Raw genomic sequence first — 18,377 nt, forward strand, 5'->3', positions numbered from 1 at the left:
TAGGTCATTTTGGGGTCCCCCTGGTAGCTTCCGCCTGCTTTGTTTTGTTTGTATGTTTGTATTTTTTCGGTCTATTCAATGCCTTGTTGTATTGTTATAAAATTGCAATAAAAATTTGAATTGAAATATAAACCATTCAAATGAATGGGTTTTAAAAATGACTGCCAGGAAGCTGTCCCCTATCCAGTTTCCCCAGGGAATAGTACGGAAACCTGGCGGGCAGACACAGGCGCAAGTGTGAATGCTCCCTAAGAGGTAATGCAATGGTCATCTCTATTTTTCCCTGTATAACCCCTTTAATAGAAAAAAACAAGCACATTCATTCTTATCGACAGATTTACTACATGAGGCATTCCCTTTCATTAATATACCATTAATTACAGTGATTACACTGTAAGGGGGGGGGGGGGTTATACCTGCGCCCCGTTCTCTGCTTTTGGGTTTCCATCTTCTGCAGAGAGAAACTGGACAAGGGATGGAAACCCGGCGGTCAGTCTTCAAACCCATTCACTTGAATAGGTTTGCATAGTGGCTGCCCGTGAGCGTCTTGTGCCTCTCTGCGGTGAAACAGGTTTTTTTTAACTAGACACAAAGTCAGATTATTTATTCAAAAAAGGCTGGGAGGATTAACATACAAAAGGTATGTGTGGAACAGCCTTTCTAAAGGCTATGCAAGTACATGATTAGTTAATAATGAGTTTTCCCAAAGATAGAATCCCTATTATTTCTCTAATAAGATATATGCTGTATCCTTTATCAATACATTTCAAGCCTTTTATAGAGACCTTTTTTATAGTATTCTATCGTAGTAGGACAAAGTACAAAATAGACAAGAAATATGTTACAGGGAAACTGAACATTTAGATTGGTCTCATTTCTTTTACCATCAACTTCTATATATGATATGTCTGGATTTCTGCTAAGGAAACGTCCAGTAATGGTAAAACCCAGTTTCAAAGCATACAAGAACAATAGTTCAGGTCATTTAGCCACAAACAATACACAATGGTATGGATTTGCTATTGTGGCTACAACTAGGCTCTAGTGTAAATGTGCTGCATCTTTGGCACATCACATGTAGCCATCTAGTTTGGGATAAAATGTTTAGACTTGCCAGACATGTGGGTCTGAGTACTCAGAAAAAAGAATGGTTGGCTTAATTGCGCCACAATACACCAAAAATTTGCAAGATTGTGTTGTAAAGTTCTGGCTCAAAGTAAGCCAACTAGGAGGGGCCACACGGTGGCTCAGTGGTTGGCACTGCAGCCTTGCAGCGCTGGAGTCCTGGTGTTCAAATCCCACCAAGGGCATAAAACCATCTGCAAGGAGTTTGTATGTTCTCCCCGTGTTTGCATGGATTTCCATCCCATATTCCAAAAAAAACATAATGATAGGGAAAAATGTACATTGTGAGCTCTTGTGGGGCTCACAATCTACATTAAAGAAAAAAGAAAAAAAAATGATAAAAAAAAAAGTAAGCCAACTAAAAGGTGACATAAACATAGACTAGAAAGTCTAACGATACGTCAGATTTAATATCCAGCATCAGTCACTGTGATAAACCTGGAGTATATTCAGACTGCTTACATTTGCACTGTCTAAACATTAATAAATCTTGACCATTATGTCTGATAAGCTATATTAACACAACAGTAATTAATGGCCCCATGACGTCTGTTTTTTTTAATGGATGTCACATGGTAACATTAAATTCAATTTCAGTTAATGGGAGGTATTCACATGACCATTATTTTGACTGTTCGTTGTCACGGACCATCAAAGTATATTTTATGTCCTATTTTTGTCCGTTTTCACTGTTCCCTCCATAGACTCATGTATGAGGGATCCATAAAAATGGATGGCTCCTGCATGCAAGACCGGTTTGCACCTTGGTTGTCTGAATGTAACCTAAGGCGGAGACCCCATGTTGCAGAAATGCAGCTTTTTTTGTTGCAGATTTTGCTGCGTTTTTTTGAGTCAAATCCAAAAATGTCTACAAAAAGAACGGGAAATATATAGGGAGTCCTTATATCTCTACCTTCTGTTCAATCCATTAGTGGCTTTGTTTCAAAAACCGCAACAAAATCTGCAACAAAAAAAGCTGTGTTTCTGCATCGTGGAGCTATGATATTCAAGGATGGACTTTGCTTTCATCTGAATCCACAGCATATGTAAATCACTGAATATGATGAGTTTAAGGTCATTTTTTAAACCACTAACTACAATATGTAACTAAGACTGGATACATATCTGCGAGAGACTCCGCCACAGACTCTGCCTTATATCGGCGGAAAGAAAAATCCTGCAAAGACTACTTTTCTCTTTGTCGGTTTCAGTATAAGGTTAAGGCTCCACAAGCCGCAGCCAAAAAGTGCTTTTCACAGAAAGTCCGCAGAGTTTTCCTCTGCGGGCATTCTGTTCCCATTATACCTATATATGAAAACGGTATAATTGACATATGTGGCTGTTTACGTGAAAAGGGCCCAGATCGTCGATTTAATTTGTCACTTTAATTCTAACAAAATCTGCACCAAAAGTGTACAAATAAAAAGTCTCAACAAATTTGTAAACTTGACATATTTTTAAATAAAATTTTTGCATAAAACAAAATTGTGATTTTTTTTTACCCAAATGTTTTGGACTATTTTCTCTATAATTAGTATCGACGATCTGGGCCCTTTTCACGTAAACAGCCACATATTGTGATTTACAAAAACATGAGCATTTCCTCTATGAATATTTTTCTGCAATTTGTGGATACTGTAATACACAGCAATTTTTGCCACAGTGTTTCCACCATTGACAAAACGCTACACACCCCATTAGGGCTAGTTCACATGTTGGGGGCCTGCGCGGGTTTTGACACAGATAGAGATGCGGTGAGCGTCTCTCTCTGGTCAAAACTCACCTGCCACGACCATTGCGGTCGCGGCTTTCCCCTCCGTAGCCGGCTGAAATGAATGAGCTGACATAGGAGGGTGCTGCCGCTAGGCGGAAGCTGCGGTCCAGCGCGCGCCGTGGCTTCCACGTGGAGAAAGGACATGTCGCTTCTTTTCTCCGCTAGCAGCAGCCTGCCGCTAGCGGAAAAAAGAAGCCCGGCGGTCTGCATAGACCACCATTGTAAAGAAGCGGATTTTGGCAGCGGATTTCGCTTCAAAATCAGCTCCTTTACAATGGTGGTTTGTTTACGTGTGAACAAGTCCTTATAGTCTATGGGGTCTGCAGGTTTCTGCTGGTAACCGCTTTTGAAGTGGACAAGGTCTCCGTCTTTTGGGATCCCATGCAGACCTGAACAGCGGAACCCCGAACACTAGTGTGAACCTAGCATTAGCATAACTGTGTTTGGGACCAATTTGTTAGCAGCTCTAGGATGACCCAAACTTTGTGGTATATTTATTATTTTAGCTAATATTAGCTTCTTGTTGCCTGAATATAAATCTACAAATGTCATCTCCGTTCTCAATGTGTTTATACTGCATTTCGTGCTGCTAACTTTTATCAGTGTATATACTGTATATAACAAGTGAAACTTGCATGCAGCTGAACGTGTTTCTCAGTAAAAACAAGCTGTTATTTCAATTGAGTATAAATGTGAACTTTGCAGCCAGACGTGGAAAAATAAGCTTTAAGTTACATAACCATTGAGAACTTGGAAAAGTGTCTGCTTCTTACTTCAGTTTTTACTTGACCAGTTGCAGCTGTGAATCTTATGGCTAAGTTGTTCTCCTTTGAAGGTTGTTTTTAGCTCCTCTTTTTCTCCGCTTGTCAGTTTCCGGTGTTCTCTTTATTTTCTGATTCTTTTGACCACAGTGTTCTTATTTTCCATGTTGTTTTAAACAGCGGTTGTCCTGTTTTGCATCTATTTTGGGCTATAACTGGATCTGGGTGGTCCACAGTGATATTATGTCCCAAGCTACACCATAGACAGATCTGATTGCTCAGTTTGTTATGTTCTCTGGGCATCAAACCAAACATGAAGAACATCTAAAAAACATGTACAAAAGTACACAGCAAATGTGGAATATTGTACACATCTCCAACTCTAACATTGAGATTTCATTACTTTGTTTTCTTAACATTACCTATTCCAAAACTACATTGATGTCTTGTGTTAAAGGGTTTTCCAAGCAAATTACACTGCTCAAAAAAATAAAGGGAACACTCAAAAAACACATTCTAGATCTGAATGAATGAAATGTTCTCATTGAATACTTTGTTCTGTACAAAGTTGAATGTGATGATAACAAAATTACACAAAAAAACATCAATGGAGATCAAACTTATTAACCAATGGAGGCCTGGATTTGGAGTCACCCCAAAAATTAGGGGGCATTCACATGATGTAACGTGGCGTTGATTCTGACACGTAACTCAGGTCAGAATCAGTGCTGCAAAACAGAATCCTATTGACTTCAATGGGTTCCTTTTAGCGGGCATAACACATTGAAATCAATGGGAGGCTATCTGCTTTGTCAACTGTTGCCATACCAGGGCCACTTCAGAAGGTAGCAGCCTGCTTTTATTTTCTGTCATGTTCATATGGGAATGCTGAAAAAAATCCAATTGGCGTAGGGGTAATAGAAATATAAATTTGCCATTGTCATGGTCTGTGGCTTTTAAATTCACACTCTTATCTAGTCTTCATAAGGCTGGATTCACACAGTGTTTAGTTAGTTTGTTTTTTTAATTACAGCAATGAATAGCACTTTTATTCTATGGTAGTTAATAGTGTTGGACTGGCCTGGTCCAATAGGAGTCTGCCCTGGAGTGGTGTAAATAAAATTAACAAACATTTATACTCATCTCTACTGAGCATCCATCGGTCCAGCATCATCTTCTGGCTTATGGCTGACATCACATATCAGAGGGGCATGCTAGCAACATAACATCATGGTGCCCATGTGCCCTGTGATTTGGCCTCAGTAGTCATGTGAGTCATGCAGACATTATGATGCCAGCATACCCCACTGACGCTCTGGGGAGCATATTATACTGTGTGGGGGCTCTGAGGAGTATATTATACTTTGTGGAGCATTATATAACATGTGGAGCTACTATGAGGGCTCAGGAAAACATTTTATAATGTAGAGTGAACTGTGGAGCATTATATACTGTGTGGAGCATTATACTATGGGGGAGTCTAAATTCCTGCTGTCAGCCCTGTGCCTGTTATGTCTGCATCACAGATCCTATAATCTTGAATATAAGTGTGTAGTGCTGCATGGCCGTGTCATTCCCCGTACAGTACTGTGCATGAACTAGTCATTGAGCCATTGGGACATTACAGTACTATAGGGGATGACAATACTGGGAAAATACTCCATAACTCCAAATAGTGAACACATATACAATATTTTAGTGAAGAAACCGTGATGTAGGCTATTAGTAGGAAGCTGTTGGGTGGGCCCCCAGAACAAGTTCTTCTGGTTGACCCTATGCCCTTCTGTCCAAAACTGGTAGTAAACCAGAAGATTTCAGTTTGATTGCCATTAGCTTACAGCTGACATGTATAGGGACATGTAGTAAGCTTGCTGCAATTAATGGGAACATTCAGTTATTATTTTTTTAAAAAAAAGCACAGTGTGTACCCGGCCTAACATTCTACCAATTCTAACTTTAGCATGATGAATCATTTAGTTTCAGGCAATTTAATCAACAGCCATGACATCACTTTACTTCTAAAATTTCAATGGGGACATTTAAAGGGGTATTCCCATCTCAAGTATCCTAGATATACTGCTAGCTTATGTAAATCTAAAAGGTTTTTCCTAAATACATTGCTTTAGAAATGCTGCTTTGTTTTCCTGCTATGTGAGATTATTTCTCCCATTTTTTATTTTTTTTTTTACAAAATGTTGCCTATTATCTTATCTAGCATCTCAGCACAAGTGAGGTGACTCCCTGCTCTCTGGAGGGGAGGAGGCTAAGTTCTCCAGGACCATGCTAGCTATTAGCTTTTTTGTCTTGTTCTTAATGGGCAATCAGTTCAGCTGATACAGGCTCAGACAGTGTCTGTCATCTTTTTATGTAAACACAAAAATAACAGTGATTTTAACATTTTGGTTAATGTCATCCACATATTGAGAGGAAAAAAGAGCTGCGGAAAAGCAGCTTTTTCAAAAAGTGCTTTTAAAAAAAACCCCAAAACATCAGCATGTTAATTTTCCCTATAGATTTAACAGGCAAAGAAAAAACGTGTTTCGTTACTCGGCCTAAGGCTAAGGCTCCACATTACAGAAATTATACTCTGGGGTCTCCTCAAACCCAAGAGTATAATAAGTAGAGACCCAGGAGAAGTGATTAAAAATAACAAACACCTACTACCAACTTACTTACTCAGCTTACCCTACCTCTACTTGGCATCTTTGACTGAAGTTAGGTGCCCCAGATGTTACTGCTGGGGCCTCCAATTGGACCCTAGCGGTCGCGTGGAATGTGATAGCGTCATTATGCTGGCTCGCCCCATGTGATTGCTGGGGCCCAATCGCAGGCCACAGCAGTGTGGTCTAGCGTACGTGACTTCAGTCACCAGCTAGAAAAGCTCCAGAGAGGATGCTGAGCCCGGAACAGGTGAGGCCCCTTTCCCTGAGCACTATCATGATGGTCCGGGGCCCCAGCCATGCCCAGCCCAGAGCTGGCCGTGAGCTCTGTACCTCTCCACGGTCAGTCATGACATCCCATCTGAATAGGTTGCCTTGTCACTGACAGATGGGCTTATATGATTTCCTAAAAAAATTGAATGCATGTATGGATAGGTCCTAGGCTTGGATCTTTGGACAGACATCCTTTTCAATTTTTACTGTAATATGAGAGTTATTAGGGCCAAAAACTGGAATATGTTTATTCATTTTCTTTGTGATTTTATAACTTTAATGTAACTGTAAATGCAGGTCTTGGGTTTTGGTTTTTTTTGCTAATGTTAATTGAATGTGATCTTGCTCTTTACTAACAGATTTTTTGTGGCCATGTAATAAGAGTGGCATTACCTGGAAATTGAAATTGATACATTATGGACATTGGGGACTGTGCAGTATTAAAGATGAAATGACAAATTAGGCATGAGGGCGAGGATTAAAGAAATCTAAAATTATTTGGGTAACTTTTTGATGCATAAGCGGGAACATACTTACAATGAAGAAGAGTCTGAACCAATTAAGAGAAGAGCAGTATACAGTAAATGGCAGATGACATGTGAGTGGCATTGTGTGAACTGCGAGAAATACTGGCCTTGTGAAATGTAACATCGCTGTGAAAGCTGACCAGTTTGGTAGGTACTGTACTTTCACAGTGTGTATTTTCCAAGAAGTCTAGAACATGTATAATCAGTAAGTACAGGAAGTGTTATCTACTCACATCTGTAGTTTTGGACTCAATCCACAACATTTTTTTATCAAATTTTATTTCCTTATCACCCCATGCTGAAATACAAGCATACAGTCTTGTGAAATATCCTGCCTTAAAGTGCGGCTATGTCATACATGTGACCAAGATACAAACTTTACATAAATGCTAATTTTTAGTATTTGTCAGGACACCATATTTATCACCTCTGCATACAGAGTTACCAAGCTTTTACTATAATGTCCTTGTAGGCTGGAATTAGAGTTAGCGAAAGGAGTCATATTTATATACTTGGGAATCGAAATCCCAACACTTACAAGATTAAAAGAAATCCTTTATCTCACATGAAACAGCCTTTATATCCATACAAAAAAAGTATATGTGTTTGCAATTTGTCTAAACTTCTTTAAAGAGGACCTTTCATAAGATTGGGCACAGGCAGTTCTATATACTGCTGGAAAGCCGACAGGCTTTCCCGATATGTGCCCCAGGTAAAGTCCCGGTACAAGTATTATCAGGCGGGGAGGGGGCGTTCCTCCCCGCTCACACTGTACAGCGTGATAGGCGCTGCTGTGGAGAAGAACGTTCCTGACAGACTGTCAGAAACGCCCTTCTGACTGTAAAGCGCTACGGTACCAGGACCAATAGCGTTTTACCCGGGGCACAGATCGGGAAAGCCGATAGTGCACTGAATTCAGCGCACTGTCGGCTTTCCAGCAGTATATAGAACTGCCTGTGCCCAATCTGATGAAAGGTCTTCTTTAAAATAGTATGTCATGCTATAATCTTTCTCTCTTACAATATTGTTCAAGCAAAGGTGACAAGTCACAATGGCACCTAAGTACTACGTACGTCACTATGTATGATTGAGGAGGTCTACCAAGCTTATGACCTTTCCACAGACAGGATAAGAAGTCTACTTAGGGGTCTGACCGCTGGTACCCCTCTGATCATGACAGCAGACATTCTCTACCTCTGTATGAAAAGCGTAACCAACTGCCACTCCCGATCATTTCGCAGATGCAAAACCACCGTCTTATTTCTCATACTTATTTTGTCCATTCTTAAATCATATATATCATATATCACTTATATATTTGCATGTTTGCCTATACACAAATATTTTCTTCCTGCAGATTATACGCTGAAAATCCATGTCACTCATAAGTTTGCATATCCTTATTTCAAATGCCAACAACTGGATGAGTCATGTACGCCCTTAGGTTACATTGTGTAAGATGACATATGCTTCATGCAAGTCTGTGCTGATAGGTTTATGTCATTAAATTGTATTCTTTCTTCTTGTTTGTACTAATAAATAAATGTTTAATCTACTGTATCTGCTGGGACAAGTCAGCTATAACATATGAGGCTATATTACTATAAAAATAATATACAAAAATACATGTTACATGAAAAAGGCTACACTTACCCAATACTAGATGAAACAAGGCTCAGGATATAGACTGGCCTTTGCAGTATTAGATACAGTAAGTGTTATGTTCCTTTTTAGTGGGATGTTTTTTTGTATATTGTGTCCCTTTTTGGTGATATGATTTTTTTGGTATATTATGTTCCTTTTTAGTGGTGTTTTTGATTTTAGGGACTGGCAATGACATGAGGAACTTTGACGATGGTTTTTGAGCTTGCGTATTTTGGTCAAAATATTGACCAATACCTCATGGTTATTTAACCTTTTTTGCAGGGTACAGCAAGGCCTCGACACTCTGTTGTCCTCCCAGTGCATCTCGCTTCTTCGGCTGAATAGCTCTCTTCCAGAGTTCCACTGAAGCCATTGATTGGCCTTAGTCAATCTACCATTCCAGCTAAAATTTTAGGGAAAATAGTGGACGGTGTCAAAGGGGAAATATAGAGGGGCACTGATCAGACATATTACCAAGGAGCAGAAAAAAACAAGCAAATAGTCACATCTACATGGACAGAAAAGTACTTTGGAAGTAGCAGAGATGTAACTGCACCACCATGGAGAATGAACAGGAGACCAGGAATTCCCGCCATCCCTGACTGATTTAATGTGGTCCAGGATAATCCTGATCTTAAACCTACTTTTGTAAGTAGGCCAATGATTATGACTAACCTGTCCTGGGCCATCTTATGGCGCAAGGGTCACCCAACTAGCCTAGATGCCCCCCCCCCCCAATTATGTGTAATTGGTGTGCACCTATGGTGATCCATGCACCAGGGAATGGAGGTTTGGCCCACCTCTAGCAGCAGTTATTGTAGGGACTCATTCCCTCATCCACTGATGTGGATATGGGTTACTTGTAATCTCTTATAGACAGTAAAATCGTAGCCACTAGTATGTTGTTAACTTCCTACCGAAATAGCAGGCCACCATTTTGAGTAATTCAACAAAAACAAACTTCAAAAGTTTTGAATTTGCTGGAATCTGAAACTTTTGGTATAAAATATTTATTTTTTTTTCATATTAAAAAATGGCTATCCTGGACAACCCCTTCGATTATAAGACTGGGGCCCCATATTGCAAAAACACTGCATTTTATGATATCTACAAAGTTGATGGGAGTGTGGTTAGTCCCATCCACACACATTTTTTAAATAAGCCACAATGTGTTTGTGCTGGTTTTTTCTGCAGCGTCTTTTTGCTGTGTCTTGCTACATGGTGCCTTAGCCTTAAGGCCCCATGTAGGCCCTATGTGAACAATTTCCAAATGCATATGCTGAATTAACATAATGCCATTTGTCCAGCAATCACAGTCACTAGCATGGCAGCACACTAACACCTTTACAAACAGTTTTGCAGCCCTTCGAGATTTCTCAATACACTTTGATTGGATCATTGCAGTAAATAGGTGCAGGTAGAGAACATCATACAAGGAACACGTTTATGATTATATCAGCAAAAATGTACTTGGCACAAGTACCAACCACAGGTGGCAAAGCAAATCACCTTATTCATTGTGTAAAAGCCTTTGATACAGTGGTTGAGCTTTCACAATTAAATGGCGTAAGTCATAGTTACACAACCCTCTCTTCTCACTCTTGAGACACTTGGTGTTCCAGACAAATTCAAGCACTATTTTATTTACTCCATTACCACTTAGACGTTGTCAATGTTGGACTGAAGTGCACCAGTAAAATTCATTATGGGAACTCACTAGACTATACATGCAAATGTTACCTGACTCTTGTCCACAAATTCCTAAAATTTCATTGACATAACTTTTTCAGTAGTAGTTGGCTGCCTAGCCCTGGCCTTGTTTCTGTCTAGAGATCCTATCAGTAGTCTGCTGCCTTATGCTGGGGCCCTCTTAGCTCTATGAGTCAAGGGTATGTGCCCGCACAGCAAAAGACCTCAGGCAGAAGCAATACACTGCAGGATCATCGGTGATTCGGGCTCCTGCAGTGCAATAGAGAAGATAGAGCCCAGGGAGGAAGGATACTGGTTGGCTTGACTTTGTAGCTAGATAACATCTCAGGCTCCCGAGATATAACTGTTTGAAGTGACCCTCCTCTACCCTTATTTTTTCCACATGTTACACAGCCCATACTAACACAGTAATATTCAGTGAAAGGCAGAAACATCTCTCTATACAGAAGCACGAGAAAGAGTGAAAAAATGTAGGATTTCACAGAACGAAGACAAAATTTGTTAATAAAGTATATTACAGAATTTATTAATGACACAAATACCACCAGAAAATCAGAAAGTGTCAGAAAGTTTAGTTACACTACAACATTCACTATTTGACTGGAGGTTCCAACATATCCCCATGGTCATGTCACTGATAAAACTCCTGGCTGACTAGTAGCGCCTCTCTACAGTATAGCGCAGTACTAGTGCTTCTCTTTACCAGTGCCAGGGTGAGACGCAACTTTGGACACCAGGTGAGAGTGAACACTCTGTTATTTTTCTGATGCATCTTGCATACAATTCAGGATCCTGAAAAAGCTCCTCTCCCCATCAAAGAAAGTAATGTCAAGCTTTCAGCAGCTCTTTCTGACTTATATCTAAGGATTTGCTATATCTGTCTTAGCTATGTTAATTTTTTTTTACATTTTTTTTTGGCAACATTTTGGGGTCTTGCGAACCCATTATTATTTTTTTCCCAATAGTTTCTACTTACAATGGTCAGTTCAGAACCAAATGTAATTGTAATTTGAGGGACTATTGTATTAGAGGTCACACTAACATCAGTTCATAGCAACCTCAAAGTCGATTCATCTGGCAGTCATATAAGGGGGCCCTGAAGCCACCATTGATATTTATGTTCTGGTGAATGATTGTATTCCCTATAATATAAGACTCTGGGCCGCAAAATATGGAACAGGTCCTATTTCTGTTCGATTTAGCGGCTATGCTTCTGTGGCTCCTTTTGATTGAATATAAGGGGCTGTGGAAGCATGGCCGGTGCACAGGCAGCACACTGGTGACATCGCCCACACGCCGCCCATGCCTTTTATTCATGGCAGCCGCTTAGCACACAGTCCTGTGCAACCGGCTTTACAGTCTATACTACATTTTGACATGTCTAACAGTTTTATGCCTTATTGTATTGGCCTATACAGGGAAGGACGGGTGCTGATATTAAACACATTGGTTAGCACATTTTCCTTAGTCCCTTAAACAGTTTGTCATTGTTATTTGGTCCCATCATTACTCATATACTGGGGCTTTCTGGCATGTTCCTGCAATTGAGTGGGCTTGAGAGTTTTTGCAATACCATAAACTATACAGATTTCAGAATAAGGTTTGCTCTTTTCCGAATGTACACATTGAATAGACACCACACAAGAAAAGAATGCTAAGAGGTTTGCACTCACCTACCTGAAGAACGTCTGGGGAGAAATGGCTTCAGCCTTGTCTGTAGACATCATCTATGTGTGAGCTGTAAAATGATGGATACTTTCCTAACTTGAACAAATAAAGAGCTGAGAAACTTTTATAGGGGAGACATTGACAAACCAAACCATTTTATTTAGAGAAATTCTGTAAATTTAGATGCAAAAGAGAAGCCCTGAAACAGAGTGGAGAGGCCAGTATTATTACAGAATAAATATGTGCCCAGTGGCGGTACAACTCTTACACCACATGGAATGTGCTCCATTCGTGCATTCCTTTCTCATGATAAGAGTAACAGAGCCGGACAACATAAACATCAAGCATGGAGAATGAAAGGACCAAGTTTCCCATAAAGTCCTGTGGTGACGTTGCCTTGACATCGGGATACATGCACATTTTACCATGTCTTGTCTTATAAACTTATCATAATGTGTTTATAACATTATAGTTCTAGCTAAACTGGAGATGGAACTATTGTAGTAGGGGATATAGTTGTTTTGTTTTTTTATTTTTTTTTCATAATTGCTAGGTTACTATCCGAGTCCACCGGGAGAGCGCGAACGATGGAGAGCCCATCCCCTAAAACGGTCAGGTTTCCAACATGTATGTACTGTAACTGGAATAGAGAAAAGACCTCTGTGCAGAACTTTTCTCGCCACCGATTTTTGACAGAATCTATAGCAGTGTCTCCTAGAGTCCCTGTCACAGATGTCAACCTAGCCTTAGCAGTTACATGCAAAGAAATAACATGAGGTCATGCTCAGTTGTACATAAAAGATCCACTGCCCACTGTCCAGCATTATACAGTAACATAATGTCTGTCCTTAAAGGGAGACTGTCCCATCGTGCCTGTTGTTCTATCTGAGGGCAGTGTTAGAGAACAGCAGATCCTAAAGCTTGTCATTGAACCACCTCTCTCTCAGGTTAGGAGTCCATCACTGAGTAGGTCCGCCCACTGGACACCTATGGGAGAAGTGATTCAGATCAATAAATGACAAGTTACACTGAATTGTTTTCTACAGAACTATATATCGGTTTACTTAGCTCCTCCTGCCCTATCATGTACTGCCCGAGGTTAGGGTAGTGTTTTCAATATGGCAGTTCCTTTTAAATGCTAATTTTATACAAAAACAAAAAATTCACAAATAGAATAATATTGAGAGCTATAAAACTATAGAATGGCAGTATGATATGTTATAACAAGAAGACTTGGCAGTCCTGTGTAAATCCAGATCAATAACTGTATTGGCTGCCATTTTCCTATTGTATGAAATAATTTCTTGCATGGCAAATTATGTGGAAATGTGGAATCACAGCACGTATCTCTAGCCTGATTTCATATGCAGCTTTCTGTGCCATCCTAGGTCACCAGTTGTCTTTGGGCAGACATCTGTGCTTTCTCCAGGGTACTATAACCCAGATATTGGAGAATTATTCTTGTCTACATGGGATATGAACTCATAGGCAGACAATTTGTCAGTGTCATATGGTTTGGCTCATAGACAAATGCTTCATTAGAAGGTAAAATATTGCCAGCGCAGGGAGTACACATAATGTATTGCAGCAAATTAGATAATTGAATTCATTAGAAGAACTTTCCTCATATTAATGCCATGATGAGGAATAATTTTGCCTGAATCAAATTTGTAAACATCCTATACAAAGAAGTTCTACCCTGCAGAGGGATAGCAAATTAAACATGACTTTGTTTGGATCCAATAGTCATTTTCATAAAGCCAAAATGATTTATTGTTAAAACATTTTTATTTCATTACATTCTTCCGTTTCAGGAAAGATGAAAGCTTTTATACTTTGGATATTATATATTCCAATACGCAGGGCTTACTTCTTAAAAGGAAATGGAAAGTACTAAGCTGGGGTCTCACGTAGCGTAAACGCAGCGGTTTGACCATGGCAGAGATATTGCAGCATTACAGTCTAGCGAATCCCATCCACATATTATGGAAAAATATACACAGTGGATATGCTGCGCTTGCAAAACCTCTGTCGATTTTCTGTGAAAAGCGCTGTGGGAAAAATCATCGGGCCTTAGCCTAAGGCTCCATTCCTACGGAGTAACGCGCCGCTCATTCTGACACGTAAACACATGTCAGAGTGAAGCACTTCAAAACAAATCCCATTGACTTCAATGGGTGCCAGCTTACGCGCGCTACACATTGAAATCAATAGGAGGCTTTTTAACCCATTGATATCAATGTGTAGCGCGCGTAAGCCGGCACCCATTGAAGTCAATGGGATCTGTTTTGAAGTGCTTCACTCTGACATGTGTTTACATGTCAGAATGAGCGGCGCGTTACTCTGTGGGAATGGAGCCTTAAAGAGCTTATGTTATGAGTATGATTAGCTACACTATGCTAGGATGGCAGCACTACATATGTTTATGTAGCATGTATAGGGTATGCCATCACTTTTTTATTCGTGTATGAGAAGATTAGAGAAAATCTTTAAAACTCTGACAATATTTTAATTATTTCTATTTGTAAAAATGTTTATCTTCTGTTAATCCTACTAATATTATAAGTGTGAAAGTTTGTGTGTTTGGATGTTTGGATGTTTGTGAGTTTGGATGTTTGTTCCTCAATCACGCTAAAACGCCTGGACGGATTTGCGTGCAATTTTCCACAAACATAGTTTTCCCTTAGTATTGAGTCACAGGCTACTTTTGGTGCCACTAAACAACATGGCTTCCTAGCAGGAGACTCACAAAAGCAGGACTCTTAGCCCCAGCTATAGACTCACACACACTGCCTGGCATTTCCTGCCTCAACCTGCCTGCACACTCCTTACTGTCACTTCAGGAGAAGCCCTCACTCTACTCACTCACATTTACATATAGCTTTCCACTATATAACACATCAAATTGTCTGTATCACGACATACACAATACAACACATCATATTGTCTGCATCACGACATACACAATACAACACATCACATTGTCTGTATCACGACATACACAATACAACACATCACATTGTCTGTATCACGACATACACAATACAACACATCACATTGTCTGTATCACGACATATACAATACAACACATCACATTGTCTGTATCACTACATACACAATATAACACATCACATCACATTTGCTAGCCCACCAAACTTTTTAAAGCACTTTTACAGTTTCACACGTCTGTGTCCGCCCAATTCTCAAATCACCGCAGACGAAGTCGCGGGTAAAAGCTAGTAAAGTAAATAAACATGACGGAAGCTAGCGCTTGGAAGACAGCAACGGACATTAACTATGGCAGTGTGAACTCCCCCTTAGAGCTGTCTACGTGCCATAACTGATTATTAATGAAAAAAAAAAATAAAATGTAATCATGTAAAGAATAATATAGAAACATGTTATTCTGAACAATGCTTCTGGAATTTCGGTCACAAATAAGGCTGCGAACATTTAACTGATCATTATGAAAGAGGACCTTTCATCAGATTGGGCACAGGCAGTTCTATATACTGAATTCAGCGCACTGTCGGCTTTCCCGATCTGTGCCTCGGGTAAAGCGCTATCGGTCCCGTACCTTTAAACTCCCTTCTGACTGCAAAACGCTACAGTACCAGGACCGATAGCGCTTTACCCGGGACACAGATCGGGAAAGCCGACAGTGCGAATGGAAGATCCTGTGGAGTATTTTGTTCCTTTTGTTTCTATTGTTAAGCATGGACAATGACTCAAGACCTGGAGTTTTTCCTGTGCACATGTGCCTGTTACCATCCCCCCAGGAGCTAAGGACAGCATGGACACCATGTGGCATGGAGGAGAAACCTACATGGAAGTGTGGACTTCTTCTTTTCAAGGAGATGATTTTTGGAGTCTATTGCTGATGTGTGAAGATACCTACAGCTGACGGGTATTTTTTTCTTTTACTGTGGACACATGGGACTCTGTTACAACCTGGGAACCTACCATCACCCACCTACCCATGTGTTTATGGAAGCTTGGCAAGAGAGCAGCACCCTGTCTCCTTGGATGGCTTCAGACCTCTCTGGGCAGTAGAATACAGTGGTAAGAAGAAAGGAAGAGGAGGGCTTGTGATGAAGGATATTTGGGGCATTTTTTTGTGGTTAATGGACAATAGCGCTGATGCAAGATACCGAACTATCAGCTGTGAGCATGAGATCTCACCACCTACCAAAGGAACTGCCACATGTTATCATGATAGCTGCATATGTCCCCCACATCTGCAAAAAACAAAAAAAACAAACGTTTTTTGCCTGTTATATCTACATGCTGTGACCCCCTCCTCATGTCCTCCAACCACGGTCGAGCTGTATTATCAACATCACTTCACACAGAGAACTAAATGATCCTGCAGTGTGTCTGTGTTTCTTTCCTTTTTAGTTGCTATGATTCCTAGGATTTCTCTATCTCCCATGAGCTTGTATATGTTTTTCTCTCTTGTTATATACTACTGTACCATCCATGAAACTGTATCACTGAAATTTCCCCATTGTGGGACTATTAAAGGATTATCTTATCTTATCTTATTTTATTTCCCAAGAATATCTCTGTCAGAATTCAACACTTGTTTGATATGTCTAATCAATGGATTTATTGCCAATAGAGCATTTATGGGACCAGCCTTGGCAACCTATACATGTGTAGGATTTATAGGTCCAGCTGCATCATCTGTAGGTAAATGTACCACAAGATATCATGACGCCCCCCTCCCCCCCTTTTTCCTATTTTATGTGTAGTGCTGACTTTTAAGGCTGTTATAATAAAGGAGTAGTTTTTATTCAACATACTCCACTGCTTCGCTGGATGTTTTTTCCGTTTGATTTATCACAAGATATCATATGAAATTTGTGTCCAAGCTAGAAGTGAAAGCATCCTTTCAACTATATAGCTTTCCAATAATAATAATAATAATAATAATCACTTACATATTTCATCTTTGTATTCACACATATAAAATATTTTTATTTTTGGTCAATTAGTGTATACTCTAATTTACCCATATGGAGGGTTGGACATGACGTTCAACAAGTCAGTCATCCTCAGATAAAACTTACATCAACCATACACATTAGATAGCTGCTGACTTACAGCTTCCATTCTTGGTTCTGATATAACCCCACACACTTGACCCAATATGTACATTTATTTCAATGGGAAGAACAGATGTTAGCAGGTCTGGCTGACTGTAGGTACATCTAATGTATATGACCTGTATTAAGGACTTGGAGAATCATCCTACAATGTGAGCAAAGCTGTCTTTACAGCTTTGCCTGTAGCGTTTCCTCGGGTGACTATCAAAGATTCCATTTATTTCTAAATGTACTAAAGTCGTCTGAGCTGCATTTTTCTAGTTGAGAACTTTCTTCTGTTCACAGATTTCCTCTCTGTTCCTCCTGATTGCACAAGTTAGTATTGTAACGCTTCCCGCAGAGAATAAGTATAGGAAGAATTGCTATCCTATCAATTTCCCAACTGAACTGAATTACAAGGTCTGTGATGCTGATACTCAGGGCTTGTCTGCAAAAGGCCAACTGCGAAACATGAACCAATTCAATCAAGTCCCAGATATCGAGCCATGGAATGCAAGCAGACAAAGCGCCATTGTTTCCTTATTCTTAATCGTGTCTAGGTTTTTTGTTTCCACTTTTTTCACATGTGATCGGACACACACATTAACACATACCTACAATAGAAATAGTATAGAAGTCATTACTATGCATGGATGAACTGATTCAGATAGAATTGAATTTTCCAAATCTTTTGGGTTCAACCTTAACCTAACATTTTTAGGGTTCGCCTTCCACTGAACAATATTATACTCTGGGATAAGTGGAGGCCCAGGTAGGTGAGTAAAAATAACAACCTGTTATACTCACCTCACCTAATCTCTCCTCGGTGTCCAGTGTTCCCCCAGCATCCTCTTCCAGGTCACATACCCCAGGGTCACTGCTGAGGCCTATGATTGGGCCTCATGTGTGGTCATGCCAATGTCATGACACAGGTTCAAAGCGTCCTGACTAGATATAACACTGTTTATATAATTTAAAGTTGTTTTTTAAAGTTGAAAGACTATGTGGAAATATAAGATGCTTTTAATATTGAAGTCAGTTACTCCTGAGCTATACAGGATTGATAGATGCTCCATTTCCAACAATCACAACCAGTAATTTCTGGCATCATGATGCCCAAATACCCAGCCTATCACAATTTATTATCT

The sequence above is a fragment of the Leptodactylus fuscus genome, chromosome 3, assembly GCF_031893055.1.
Source record: "Leptodactylus fuscus isolate aLepFus1 chromosome 3, aLepFus1.hap2, whole genome shotgun sequence".
Taxonomy (NCBI): Eukaryota; Metazoa; Chordata; class Amphibia; order Anura; family Leptodactylidae; genus Leptodactylus; species Leptodactylus fuscus.